Here is a 15,702-nt window from a genome sequence, read left to right on the forward strand (position 1 = left end):
ATTTTCCGTATCAAGCGGTCTTTGACTAAAATGCATTATAATGGTTTTGTCAAGATCTTTAAGTAATTAATTATGGATGTTAAAGTTGCATTAATATCTAATTGATAAAGATTTACATCATTACATTTTATTGTTACCGTGCTATCGTCCGAAAATAAAGTCATATAATGTTTGGTAATGTTTGGAAGATCGTTAATATAGATTATGAAAAGAATTTAATTATGTTTAAATCAATTTCTTTCGGTTTTTGTTCTTAGCGGTGGTCGTTCTGAAATGCTAGACAAATGTGTAAGTATTAAATTGATGTGAAATAAGTAGGTAACATATAAGAAATATATAAGTTTATCTATGGTAAAGTGTAATGGTTTGCTATTTTGTTCATAAAAAACTTGTCTATTTCTGTCAATGTCTATAATTATAAAGTGCGATCTGGATCAAACATACTTTAGCTTAAGTATGCTTTAACTTTTTTCAAAATATTTTTTCTGGAATTGTTAACAATTTTATTCGTTTTCATAGTTACGTTCATGCCTAAAATTGTTTAAACATTCTTAAAAAAAATAACTTCAAAGAAAAAAGTGGAATGAAACAGCAGATACCTAATCATCTGCTAAGGATTTTTAAGGATTGTCAAGAGCAACCAATGGACCATGTTATTTATTTTATTGTAAAGAAAGAAAGGAACTATTTATTTGGTAAAAATATATTAAAGATGGGTCCTCTAAACAATTAAATACTACATTTAATATAATCTTATTATGTACCATACTTAGGTCGTGGAGTGAAAAGTCCGATTTTCGGATGAAATTACATCAACAAAATTAAATTCACACTCCCGCGAACATAAATTTAGAAACTAACTTCCATCAAGACTGAATAACAATGCGACATTGTCAAGAATTTGTTGAGAATTTTGCAGTGGTTGTAAATACTGACAAAGTCGTTTGCAGCCTTGGGAAGGTAACATCTGTTTTCGAACAAGACTTGATGCTGAGCTTCCTAAGTACGATTCAGAATACGCAAATGTTTGAATTGTTCCTTCTCAAATTAAACTTGTTTGTTTATACTCTGTGTAGTTCGATGTTGTTCAAAAGCAAATAAGCAGTAAGAAGAAACTGAAGCATACCAAAGTATTTCAGGGTTATACTTCTGCAGGCGTCGATTCTGTAGGTAATTTGGAAAAGGCGACGTAGGTACTTGGCCGGTACGTCATCCATATAACTCGCTTACCTATTATGCAAATGTTTATAGATGAAAGAAAAACGTCCCTTTACGATCCTAAATTCTACACAGATCAAGTTAGTGTGTACGCTTACACAAGTAATTTATAGGTAATGATATTTACACACCACAACTTGCTTTTGGTTATGGAAAACCTCTTTAGAAAATGTGCACTCTGATTGATTTTATTTATCATTACCAAATGTGTAAAATGAACATGGCTGACGTTGAATATGCACATTGAGTTAACAAGTAAATACTGTCAATTATCGTAGGTACATCATCGATTTCATATGCGTTGACACAAGGTAAATCTATGCAATGCAATTTTCGATCGACAGCAAAATAGGGCCAATTGGGAGTATTACTGCGCATTTATCCCGCCAGAGTGCAGCACTGTGTTAGGTAAACAAAAGCTTTGCATAGTCGATTAAAACGCCTTTTGCTAAGTCGATTAAAACGTTTATTTTAGAGTACTTTATTAATACTTTCATTATATAAGTAAGCATTCGTTTGTAAGAATATACAACAATGTTGTATATTCGGGTGCCGAAATATTGGGAAATAAAAAATTGGGAAGATAAAAAACTTCGAAAACTATGGGAAACCGCCTCATGCTCTAAAATTTTCGTTCCAGTAAACGGCCAAAAAAGCTTAAATACAGGTAAAATCTTCAGTCACAATCAAGTTTATATCAGTTTATCACCACAGTTGACCAAATAATGCAGAACATAACCTAAAATAGTTTAATTATTTTCAGGACCAGTTTACCACCCTTCAGTTGTCTCATGGTCTAAAACTGAAGTCTTAAAAGTTTACTCAAAGGTGACAAAGAGCTACTAAACATGAAGCTAAAAATCAAATATGTGTCGTCGTATGTGAAGTTAACCCTATAGACGGTTTTTTGTGTTTATATTTTTGATTTGAATAGTTTTTGGTTGGAAGTGGTTAATTGATTATGTTGAAGAAGTGGTAGTCGAAAATAATATACATATACCAATCCCACAAATAGTGCAATGTGATCTTAATAGTGTTCAATAATTATAATAAAGGTATTGTGTTTTACAATGGACTTGAATCATTTAGCAAATTCGTCTTGTATTTTTACACTTTGTGTTCTCAATATTCAATAATCCACTAAATCCTTTTCTTTTCTTTTAAACTCGCATCATGATTGCGAAGAAGGAATTTTAGTCGTAAATCTTCAAAAATATTGAAAATTGACGCTTTTTGTCTTCACTGGCAATGTTTGTTAACCCTAGTTGTACCAGTAGCGCCATATGCACCGCTTTGCGTAATATGCTCTATGAAGAGAGTCTTTAAATAAATATAAAAATATATTAGGACAAATCACACAGACTGAGCTAGCCGCAAAGTAAGTTCGAGACTTGTGTTATGGGATACTAACTCAACGATACTATATGATAAACATCCAAGACCCGGGCCAATCAGAAAAAGATCATTTTCCATCATGACCCAACCGGGAAACGAATCCGGGACCTCTCGGTTCAGTGGCAAGAAATTTAACACTGCGCCACCAAGGTTAATCATACATTACTAGCTCGAAAAAAGAACTAGAAAGACTAAAACTATCCACAAAAATATTCTTCATGGTAATATATTATAAGGTATAAGAATAAAAACAAGTATATATATACATAGTTGTTTTTATTTTTATTTTATTAACGACGACTCTTTTAAAAAGGGCCAGCTGTCAGCCTCTCTGAGGACCGCGTACCTCGTACCTCGCCCGTGGACCGCGCCTGAGGGCTGCCAACGTCTCGTCGGGAAAATAAGTGCGCCCTTAGAATTTCGGCGATGTGGCGATGAGTAATGAATACTAATCAGTGACGTGACCTGTCTCTGCAAAAAGGGGCGATTGAATTGAAAAGGTCAATAAATGTCTCAATTCTGAACGCTATCGGTTTTTGCATTATACACATTGACACAATATTAAAGTTCTGTGTTATATTTTCTATTGTATTACTTACATCTTTTCGCCTACTCAGACTATAAGTAACAAAATTAACGTTCTTCATTAAGTTAATATTGCTGGCTCATGAGTACCTCTTAGTATCTATTTACTCAGGATAGTCTGTTTGAATGTCGACGTTTATTTTAGAGATCATAGCTGATAGGGATGCGAATACATATTATTATAGGATTACATAATACAGCTATTGTTAAGATATGTTTCTAATGCAGATTGTCATTTTCACTTAAGTTATGCCAAACATAAAAGAAGGGATATCTAGGTTTATACCGTGACCGACCCCAGTTATAAATTTTATATAATTATTTCTGTGGTATTTCTTGATATCATTAAATAAAGATTGGATAAATAGAGTAAGGTGAAGTAAAATCGTTGAAAATAAAAAAAGATAAATTGTCTAGTATTCGTTAGAGTATGAAAAATAAGCGGTAACAAAAGCGGTGGTGGTATAACGGTTAAGACGCCCGCCTGTGGATCGAAAGGTCCCAGGTTCGAATCCTACTCGCCACGTGAGTTTGTATACCAATCTGACTCGTGTATAGTTTTCATCGACCACCACTTGCTTCCGGTGAAGGAAAACATCGCCCTCTCCCTCCCGGACCGCCGCCAGGTGCACACGCATAGAGAATTTATTTAATTTTGTATTTATAATCTAAAATAAAATTTAAATCACAAAAATTGCCGTACGAAAAATAGGAGTGCATAAATTATCAAGAGATTACTCGATCCTGACCGAGCCGCACACACAAGTAACTGAAGAAGCGCGCGCCTACAAAGAAGCCACGCGGGTACGACACACTTTTCTCTATCCCTCTTGTGCATACTCTTTTGCGCGCGCACTGACGGGCTTGCTGTCCACCTCACACATTTGATAAGCGCCGCCTTCTTATCCCTCCTCGTATCCTAGCTGTAGCAACTGCACTAACGCCGTCTCGCTCACTCCCACGCTTTGATATCGGCGTATTGCGCGCACGCAGCATCTTGCTCCCACAAGCGGGCCTAGCAACCGAGCGCTACGCTACGAGGCAGTATATCTCGCTCTCGCATAAAATCAAGTTCTGCGCAGCTTATGTTACCCTAGTACTGTTAGTGTACACAGTGTGCGCTTACGCAACTACTGATTGAGCACTTGCCCTATACATTTTTTGTCTTTAACTTTTCTTAAACCGGACTTACAAAATGGATGTTCCTTCTACCAACACCACTGAAGTAACTGACTCAAATTTGGACGTATCTCTCTCGGACTCTGAGATACCCAACAGTTTTATTTCCTCAAGATTTAAAAGGCGCAGAGAAGATGACCACAGTAGCGAACTGTCCGCATTACGGAAGGAAATGAAAAGTATGTTTTTAAACATTATGGAGTCCCAATCCCGAGAATTCGAAAAAAATAATACTATATTAAAAGGCATTCAACAAACTAATTCGAATATTGAGAGCTCAGTGGCATTTTTAACGTCACAAAATGAAGAATTGAAAAGAAAAATAGAAGCCCTGGAGAAAAAGTCTAATGAGGACCAGAAATACATTTCGATCTTAGAAGAAAAGCTGGAAATTACCCAGCAAGATATGAGGAAATCCAATATAGAGATAAAGAATGTGCCTAAGAAGCCAAATGAATCTAAAGAAGATCTTGTTGAAATGACCCTAAGTTTGTCTAAGTCCATTGGTTGCTCATTGGATAAAGCAGCCATCCGGGATATCTACAGAGTAAGAGGGAAGAGAGATTCTAACTCCAATCCACCAATAATAGTGGAGACGAATTCTACATTTGTGAAAAACGATATCCTTCGTTCTTGTAAAGCCTTTAATATTAAACAAAAGGCGAAACTATGCGCCAAACACCTGGGTTTCCGAACATACGAGGATACCCCTATTTATATTTCGGAACACCTGACCCCTAAGGCAGCTCGTCTATTCTTCCTTGCCCGTGACCTGGTCAAGTCAAAGGTTTATAAATATTGTTGGACAGCATATGGGAGGGTATACCTCAGAAGAGAAGATAATTCACCAATCATCTTAATAAAGAGTGAAGCCCAGGTTCAACAGCTCGTCACAGAAAAATGACTAGTTTTATTTTGTTTTTCTTTTGTATTTTTTACTTTTTTCTTATATAAGAGTAACATAACATTTATCTTCGATTTATGTAATTACTTACTAAACTGTATTTTACATAACACATTTTCATTCATAACTATATACACTCATCTCCAAATTATAGATCCATCACTGTATTTACAAACAGTCGTTATTTTTAGACTCCCAAGCCAACACATACACGTTAAAAATATCATTTATGTAATTATTATATTATTATATTACTCAATTATTAACTATATATACCTAAACCGTATAAGCATAACATTGACAAAACTATACATCAACAATTATCGAACTAAAACTAATAATCATTACTATATAAAACTCACACCAGTAAACTTTAAATATATAAGCCAACAAGCATACCGCCTACAATCAGCAACATTTAAATTATTCAACCTACACATAGCCTTTAGAAATAACTATACCTACATTCTCTTCACGTATTTGTTAAACCCATTATACTATATTCTACAAAACCCCTTGGCACTAAAGAATTCGTTTCCTATTCTGCTCCTATATGGCTGACATATCACAAACTATATCCGATATGGATGAAACCAACATAATAAAATCTGTGGCGTGTGACCTGACTGAATTAAAAAATCATTATCATTGTAATAAAACTGACCTTACTGTGATTGCTCAAAACATCTGTAGCGTCTATAATTGTAATTTTGATGACTTAATGACAAATTTATCATCACTCTCTTTTGACACGGACATTATTATCCTTACTGAATGTCGCCTCGAACCACATAAACCTATCCCACAGTTAAATGATTACATGGCTTCTAGCTCAACGGCATATATAAACCAAAACGATGGTGTAGTAGTATACGTAAAAAAAACATTAAAACCAAAAATATCTGAAGTTAAACTCACTCACGCCTCATGCCTACAAATCGATGTACATAATCATACAATATTGGGTATATATCGTTCTCCATCGTTCTCCAATCCAGAGAAGTTCATAAATTCACTGTCCAATTACTTAACTAAGATTAGTAGTTCCCAGAATATTATTGTAGCAGGTGATATTAACATTAATCTCGCACCCAAACTAAACGAACGACTTGAGTACTTAAACAATAGAATGTCCTACCTGAATACACTCTCCTCCCACGGTATTCTACCAGGTCACACGCTACCTACCAGGAAAAACAGCTGTCTTGATCACTTTATGTTAAAAATTAATAATAAAAAACATTCAGCCTTTACAGCAATACTTAATACAACAATTACAGACCACAAAACAACTTTTTTGTGTATAAGTAAGGTAAAAAATAAAATAATTCCCCAAAAAACATTAAATAAAATCGACTTTGAAAACGCACTAAAATATTTACAAAACAAAAATTTATCTAACCTATTATTTTGCTCAGACCCCAATATCATTGCCTTTAACCTCACACAAAATATAATAGAATCGATAAAGGAGAACTCTAAAACTACCAGGATCGCAAAAAATCAACGCACAATAAAACCATGGATGACGAAAGGAATCTTAAGATGTATTCATAATAGAAATAAATTGCAAAAACAATCAAATATCGATCCTGAAAATATAACAAAGAAAATAACATTCACTAGGTACAGAAATTTTTTGAATAATTTAATTAAAAAAACGAAAAGAAATTATGAGAGAAATTTGATAAATAATTCACTTAAAAATAACAAACAACTCTGGCAAAACATTAAAAAACTAACTTATACTGCAAAAAATAAAAGCTCTTTTACAGAATTATCAAATATAAAACCCACCCCGCTTGAATCTGCCAATTATGTAAATGACTTTTTTACTAATATTGGTAAAAATTTGGCCAATGATATACTTAGTTCTCACACTACCTCAGCAGAAATAGATAATTACATCCGAACTCTACCTGGTCAACCCCAATCTTTTACCCTATTAGAAACAGACATAGCGGAAGTAGTCGCTATCATAAGAAATTTAAAGCCAGATAGTGCGCCAGGCTGGGATAATATCTCCACAAGATTCATCCAATATACGTGTAATTATATCTCGCCTATAATTGTGCATCTGGTCAATGTATGTTTTGAAACCAGTACCTTCCCAACAATTCTTAAAACGTCTATTGTCACCCCTATCCATAAAGGTGGAGATGTTGATGACGTTAATAACTATAGGCCGATCTCAGTAATTACGGTTTTAGCAAAAATTTTAGAAAAAATATTAAACGGTAGACTTATAAATTATTTGAACAAATACAAAATTTTATCTAATTCACAATTCGGATTTAGGAATGGAGTCTCAACTGAAGACGCTGTCTCATCTCTCACCTCGACCGTTACCAAGAATTTAGATAATGGTGTCAAAAGCATATCTTGCTTTTTAGATTTAAAAAAAGCATTTGATACAGTATCTGTATCAATTCTTCTGCAAAAGTTAGAAAAGATCGGTATAAGAGGGAAACAGCAGTCTTTATTTAGGGATTACCTGTCTGGAAGAACCCAAAGAGTGAAACTCGGTGGTGGTATCATCAGTGACAGCACAGAGGTAACTTGCGGCGTACCACAGGGAAGTGTATTAGGTCCTACACTTTTCCTTGTTTACATAAATGACCTGTGTAATATGTCACTTAAAGATGGTACAATCTTTACATACGCCGATGATACCGCTATCGTGTTTACTGGCTCAACGTGGAATGATGCCCTAGTAAATGCGGAGGAGGGTCTGACTAAGGTAGCCGTTTGGTTAAAACTTAATCTACTTACTCTGAATACTAGTAAAACTAATTACCTTTGCCACTTTATTAGTAGTAAAACGCGACCACCTGTTAACTTTAGTTTAAAAATCCACACATGTGATAATTTAGTAAACACAAACTGTATCTGCCCTACTATAACTAGAGTTACACAAACAAAATATTTAGGTATCATTGTAGATGAACGTCTGTCTTGGTATCCTCAAATTGAACAAGTGACTGCTAGGATCCGAAAGTTTGTTTGGATATTCAAGACACTTCGGCATATTGCATCAAAATTAATTTTGAATAACATTTATGTGGCACTTGTTCAATCTGTGATAACATACTGTATTCGAGTCTGGGGTGGTGCACTAAAGACACGTTTTCTTGAAGCTGAAAGGGCACAAAGAACATTACTAAAAGTCATGTATTTTAAAAAACGTCTTTGTCCAACAACTGATTTGTACGTATATAGTGATCTCCTCTCGGTTCGAAAGTTATATATATTAAAACTAATATTAAATAAACACAAAACCCTACCCTTTACTAGTGATGTTGCTGGGAGAGGAAGAAGAAGGAAAACAGCAGTCGCTACCATCCTCCCAGTGAATACTCAATTCGCTGCGTCGCAGTTAGAGTCTCGAGCTGCTATTATTTACAATAAAATAAATAAAAATATCTACATTTACAACAAATCATTCGTTGAGTGTAAGTCAATGTTATTATCATGGCTAAAAGATAAAACTTATGACGAACTTGAGGCGTTTATCAGCACCTCCTCTATATAGCATTATATACTTTTTATATTTATTACACCTTAATATTATTATCTATTATTATAATCTATCTTATCTGTTTGTATTTATTTACGTTGTTAATATTTGATTTATATGTAATTATTTATTTATTATATTTTTAGAATACTTTACACCCTTCTTTTATTGTAAATTCGTGTACTTAGGTTCACTAATTATAAAATACTTAGATATTAGAGAGCGGTGTCGCCTGGCACAAGCATATCTTGCTTAAAAGGTGGCACCCACAACTAGCAAAATTGTGAACATTGAGTTACCCAATAAACATTTTTATTTATTTATTTTTATTTATCGTGAGGAAACCTGCACACTGGTTGATTATTAACTTGTGTGTGAAATGGAGAAGGCAAACCACTCCATTACTAATGCCAAAAAAGTTGTTGTGTGTGTAATTCCACCCCTCAGCCATGAGGAAAACTATATAATACTTACTTGTTTTGTTAAAGTGACCATGTGTTGGAATTAGGTTTATTTCTACGTCCCTAGTCGGGTTTTGATTAATCGTTTGGTTTACTCTAGAGAATTGTTTTTCTCTTGTCTTTTACACATTTCATAAAATTGGCTAGAAGGAATAATGGCAGGTGATCTAAAAATGAAATGCGGAACGCGACTGTGAGCGAAGTGAATGTCAATTAGGTATGTATTTTTCGGGATCCCTTTTTTATCTTATTATATATATAAATTTTATCCTATTATATTATACTTTTTTATCTTACTGTAATTTAGCATAACGAGTTAGGGATATATTTTTTGACATAATAATATACATACTTGTTTTTGGCATACTTTTTCAGTAAGCATAATCATAAACTATGATTATGCTTATTGAAAAGGCATGCTTATTGCTTATGTGGCTAATGTATTTTACCATAATTTTGATTTGCATAAAGCTATAGTGTAGCAGTAGGTTAGGGTACGGCGGGATGGCCCTTGGGACACCCATAGGTCGCCAATATGCTTTAGAATATTATGCTTAAAAATTGTTATGCTTATGATAGGTTGCTTAAACTAATTGTGCCTAAAACATTATGCCAAATTGATATTGTGCATAACTATAATTACGATAAGTAAAAGTATGCCGTGTTAAATTATGACATAAAATTGTATGCATAAAATACACGTCTTGGTGTAAAGTTTTCGACTATAACTTTATAATATCATAGGTACTCATAAATTAATCATATCCGACGGGTAAACATACAACAAATTCATTGAACTTATATTGGCTACTTAACATTTTTCACCTGATTTACAAAACAGTTTTTAGAGTCCGAAGCATTAATTAAAATAATGTCGATTTAAATATCGATGTGTCCGATCGTCACAAAATTGTGGGAAAAGGCATTTTAATCCGCTATGTATACCCAACCCGTAATGATTCCAGGAATCTCTCGTAGTGTTAATTTCCAACATTACGAGGTCATTAAAGATAAAATCATTACCTTTAATATAACACATAACGTATTTCGAAAAGACAAAATCCATTAAATTTGTTGTCTAAAATTTGTTTAGGTTCGACAATTTCATGAATAATAGGAAAAATAATAACTTAGAATCCGTGGCACGTAATAAATGCCCCTATCTCATCAGAATGTTTTCCCGGTTTCTTCCCAGAATCAGCTTTCTTACTTTTTTGTCTCCACTTCGCACTGTCATGTCATCAGCATCTCTATTTGTCAGATGCGTGCCAATGATCTGATAATGATCAAGAATGAAGTTTCATCATCCCAGAGAAGAAATATCATCCTTGACGACATCAAGCCGGCATCCTTAGTTGTAAAGACAAAATCCATTAAATTTGATGAAATGAATACCACTGTTAATAACTATTATATATTTATTTATTTCTTATATTTTAATACTATATATATATATATTAAATGTAAGTAAATAAATACAAGACGCTATCAACATGCTATTTTAAAGCGAAAAATGTTTTTTAAATTGATATTAGACATGAATATTCTGAGCTCATCTATACCTGTACAAACCGAAAATAATAGACTAAAATAAAAATGATTACCTATAGCGTTTAAAACGCGGTATTAAGTCAGTGTCAGAATAAATCCGTTGTTCTATCCCAGATATTTTATATTGAGTAAGTACCTAACCTAACTATATATCGCTAAAAGCAGTGGAGTGGAGCGAACAAGTTGAAAAATCGCATCAAGCGCGGTGCTTTTAAGAAAACTCCAGAAGCGCGACATTTACTTAAGGTGCGAGGGTTTCGTATCGTGTAGATTTTATTTTATTAAAATTTTACTTAACTGTTAATTTTACTTTTGAATGAACACTAATTGAGCGATAATGATTATTTAGATTTTATCGATCGATTGATCTATTGATTGTATGTAAGTAATCAATAAAAAGAAACTACACAAGATATTTTCATGCAAGAAAATGTCTTTGATATCTTTAGCTTCATCGAAAAACTTTCTACAGAAATTGCTCATTACTGATATTTTTACTTCTTGGCACGCCCGTGGAGTATTTTCTCAATTTTGTTTCGCATATTATGTGAAATGCTGAATCCTAAAAGCAGAGATTGGTGTGCATAATTTTATGGTGTCGAGACGAGACGAACCACAATATACCGGTACAATTTGTTATGAGCAATGGCTTTTTATGTACTGAAAAGTTTAGAGTATTCGCTGAAAATAATCATTTTGTATATTCATTTTATTGTTTATTGTGGACGGAATAAGAATAAAAAGGGATTCCTTATAGTAACTGTACATTTAATAATCTATAGGTATTAATATTATAAAGAGGTAAGCGTTTGTGAGTTTGTATGCTTGAGGCCGATAATCTCCGAAACTTTCTAACCGATTTCCAAAATTCTTTCACCATTAGAAAGGAAGATACCGGGAAAACAGATCAGAGAGTTACCTATACATAAAAGAAAAATTCTTATAAATATTCAATAGCATATATCGTCCATGAGACGATCTTACACGGGAAAATTTAAGAAAACCTTCCGAAATATTTTTTTATTGAAATTTTCATTATTTATTTGATAAATGACTGGTTCGCCTCAGTGCTTAGCCTCGCTATGCAACGCGGGAATGCAGCTAGCGTCCTCAGCGTGCAACAGCGCATGTCTCAGGGACATTGAAGATTCAAGTTTATTTACTTTTAGTTCTATTTAAATTTTATGTAGTAATAAAATTTGTTTTCCCTTTTTTATGTTGATAAATCTTAGATATATTTAAATATAAAATGTCTGATAACTATTTATGTTGTTACTTAAAATAAAATCATTTAAAAAATAATCAAGAGCATACTTAAATAAATTACGTACGCATTTCAAATGGTCGACGTGAATAATTATACAGTAGAGTACGTAAGATTTTCATAGAAGTCTATATTTCAGTGAGAAGACAATGTGACAAATAGAAAATGTCGGCGTATTCGATTGAAATGATAAAAATCGCAAGCTGGTTCGGAAAAATGTCTTTGAAGATTTGATTTTTGATATGAACTGGCAAAGAATATGTTAGCTAGCTCTCCTCACGCGTAGATTGTAAAAGTCAATCAAAGGAATGGGCGAAGTATCTTGCCACAATTTCACACAAAGAGAGAGACAAAAAGAGTAAATTTAATATTTCGGATATCACGCCATTTAATTTCACAGCTAGATCCTTACAATTTCCCGACAGCCATTAATAAGACACTCGTAGGATCTTATTTGATCTATGTCAATAAGCGTAACTGTGAGCGAAATATTTTCGCAAATTGAATTGTCCGTCAAAAGGATTCATCAGTGAAAGCATTGGGTGAATATATTTTTATTTCTTTGAGGAAAACAATAAATAGCTTCAGCATTTTCATTGACGACCTCGGTGACGCAGTGGCAAAGTGCTTTCCTCTGAACCATGAGGTCCCGGGTTCGATCCCCGGTCGGGTCATGATGGAAAATGATTTTTTTCTGATTGGCCCGGGCCTTGGATGTTTATCTATATATGTATTTGTTATAAAATATAGTATCGTTGAGTTAGTATCCCATAACACAAGTCTCGAACTTACATTGGGGCTAATTCAATCTGTGTGATTTGTCCTTATAATATTTATTTATTATTTAACATATAACATATTTATAAAACCAGAAAAATAATTAAATTGGAACAATTACATTATCTTTGCCAAAAAATTGCACAGCTTCGTTAACCTACCAAAATACTGGATACTTAACTTGACAATAAGTAATTGACTTTACAGCCGACCGCATTGGTCTTGGTAATAGCAAGGTTGTTTGATCTGCTGTCGACTGTACCTACCAAGTAAGTAATTACTTTTATCCTACACATATCCTACTAATATTGTGATAGAATAAAACTTATAGATGATGAAAAAGTTTTCGCAAAATTTAAAACATGGAAAAAGTACCAAAACCATTTTTCTTAGATCTCAACATTAAATATGTATACTCCGCAATTTGTACCGCTCCAGACCAGAACCACACTTAGTTCCCTGCACTTCGTCTAGCTTTATGGACAATTATATTATTCACCATAAAAATAACCATCTCATTTAATCAGTTGCAAATTTAAATCTTGATTTATTGGGTGAGTTTACGATTCTGTTTTTGTGCTGAAAAAAAAAATGTTGTTTACAAATTGTTTTTCAGATGAATTCATTAAATTCTTGAAACCATTGAATAGATAATTTTGAATTGTAGACGAAAATATGATTTAATTTAGTTCATGATCTCTTGACATTTTCAAAATAAGATATTTTATAAGATCAAATTGATAAATGAGTTTTTATTCAACTGGAAATAATTGAATTTTATTCGATATTTATATATTAAATATTATTAATTCTTATAAAATATATGATCTAGGCTTCGTAGTCCCGAATGCAGCAGATCCCAAACAAAACATATGAGAAAATTCTGATTCAATGAAATTTTTCTCAGACTGTCGCCCGCCCTGCGGTACACAGCTCAATCTAAATCTCCAGGTTATTTTTACGCTGACCTTTAATAAGTAACCTATATAACCGGGAATATGCGGAAATAAAATAAATATATTCAATACAATTAAAATTTTACTAAAGTGCCGTCGTTTTATTGAAAGAAGCCGGAAGAATTATTGCAGCAAGGAAGAGAGGAACTTACTTAACTACGTAATTAAGTAGAACGCCTTGCGAAGGAAATGATAGTCTCCGTTCCAACTTTTCTCCTGTAGCTAAGTATTTCAGAAACGTGGTTAATGACATTATTATTTCTTTAGGCTATTCTTCTCAGTTATTTAAAACTTAATAAAAGAAATGAAAATAACTTTTATTTACACCTGATTGATACTTAAGCATACTTTGTTACTTTCATCCTATGAGGGAATATATTGAGAAAAGACATGTACTTTTAGCACAAAAATATTCAATTCCGAGTTTATGTGAGTAAAGCTCTTTAGAACTTTATGCCGGCGCATCGCGTCGGCATGTGTTTGAGTTCACATTTTCACATTTTTCTGACATGCCGACGCGAATGCGTGAAAATTTTATAGTTAGTATGAGTGCTTTTATTTACTGCAATAAATGTGTATCGAAATTGCCAAAGTTTGGCAAACTGTATGGAACCGGCATTACATTATGCATGCCAAAACAGGAGGTCATAAGATACCCAATAAAATTGTCATTTCTATTCGCACGATGAAATTTAAATGAGATGACAATGCTGCAGTGGACGTGTGGTGTCACGCGTCTTCATGTTCATGACGTATGAGATAAATTGGCAGAAGTGTCAAACATAAAGTATCTACTCTCTTGATATCGTCAAAAAGGCCTGACATCCAAGAATGCCAAAGACCGTGCAAATTGGAGAAGAAAAAGAATACCCAGACACTGGGATCCAACACTCAATGGCGAAGAAATTAAACCATCAGATAGAAGAGATAGAACACGAGAGTTCGCTGACAATTTTATCGGCGGCAGGGACGTGAAATCTCCAGATGAAAATTAAAGTAAAATGGTACTTATTGAATGTTATTTAATTACTCCTCCGGGGAGACAGTTGCCAAGTTGTTGTTTTAGAAATTAAATTACGGATGCTTAAAACACTATCACGGATTTTGGGTTAGATTTGTTGGTTCGACCGTTGTAATAGTTTTGCTAAAGTAATTGACCATTGAATGTGTCAGGTCTCCTCCTGTGTGTATTGCAAAAGTTAATCAAGGAAAGGGCGAGAAACTAAGGGATTTTTCATAATGCCATTACATACATATTATTCATTTTGTCTACTTATTTTATAATCAAATTTCCCCCAAAAAGTCATCGAGTCTCGTAATGTTGGCTCTGTCTACCCCGTAAGCCTTCATTCATTATCATCATTTCATCGGGTGCGCCACTTCCTATATATGGGCACTCACGTTACTTACTTATTAATCAACGTGAGAAAACATTTAGGAATTATTTTTTTGTAAAGCGTGGCGTAAAGTGAACAGAGATATAACTAAATATTGAACACAGTTTTCAAGATTCCACTCCAAGGAATTCTATTCCAAACTTGAAATATCTTCACGGAATCCTAGCAATGCATATTGCATCAAGTTACAATATAGGAAAGAAAACAGCTTTATATAATGGAATGGATTCTAGTGAATGTCTTTGGAAGTAGTACTTATTGGAGTTGGAAAATTTGTGTTTCATAAATACAGTTATTTGCATCCTAGATATATACTGAAGGGTATATCTGAAATTATATAAATCGCGTAAATTTAATGCAGTATTTTCATCCAACCTCTTTTGTGGTATCCCAAACCGTACATAACTATTTGTAATAAGGTTAAATCCTTCACGTAGTTAGTGTATATGCTTTATATTTACACATATAAATATTAGTGCGAGAAAATATTTTCCTATC

Source organism: Plodia interpunctella, chromosome 8 (genome assembly GCF_027563975.2).
Source record: "Plodia interpunctella isolate USDA-ARS_2022_Savannah chromosome 8, ilPloInte3.2, whole genome shotgun sequence".
Taxonomy (NCBI): domain Eukaryota; kingdom Metazoa; phylum Arthropoda; class Insecta; order Lepidoptera; family Pyralidae; genus Plodia; species Plodia interpunctella.